Source organism: Centruroides sculpturatus, unplaced genomic scaffold, assembly GCF_000671375.1.
Source record: "Centruroides sculpturatus isolate CEXI.00-Female unplaced genomic scaffold, Cexi_2.0 scaffold50, whole genome shotgun sequence".
NCBI lineage: Eukaryota > Metazoa > Arthropoda > Arachnida > Scorpiones > Buthidae > Centruroides > Centruroides sculpturatus.
Window position 1 is genome coordinate 920789 of NW_019384891.1, and position 633 is coordinate 921421.

The following is a 633-nucleotide window of genomic DNA, read 5'->3' on the forward strand; positions in this document are numbered from 1 at the left end:
TTAAATAGTACCAACAAATAGCTGTGAATTAGTGTCAGTTTCAAAAACATTGAGAAATAATACTGCTAAATTTATAGTTCTTGTATTAGGTTGTTACAAATTAAATAGCTGATTTTTACTTCTGACTTTAAACTTATTTAATTTAAAACTTAAATATTCAATCAAAATTGTCTCCACCAACATTAATGCAATAGAAATGTTGATAGAAATCTTGAGAATGATAAGCCAAAAAGTCATTAAAGATACTTTTTATTGCATCCTCTTTCTTGAAGACTTTCCTTGCCAAAAAGTCTGTGGAATAAGATGCATGGGGAAAAATTTGATTTGAATACAGTAGAACCTCAAACTCGGCCTAATGTGGACCAAAGGGTAGCCGAGTTTGTGAAAATGCCGGGTTATCGGGAATGGGGTTAAAAAAATAAGTATGAGTATTTCCTCAGAAAATACTGTAATGTACTTGTATGTATTGTTTACTTGAGAATATAACAGAGAATAAACTGCCCAAATACCCTTAAACAAAGGAAAAGTACGTCCTTTATGAAGGCATAGAGCCTTTACTACATGAAAATGAAAATTAATGAATACACTGTGTACAGTAATTTACCTGATAAGACAGACCTCAGAAAAATACTT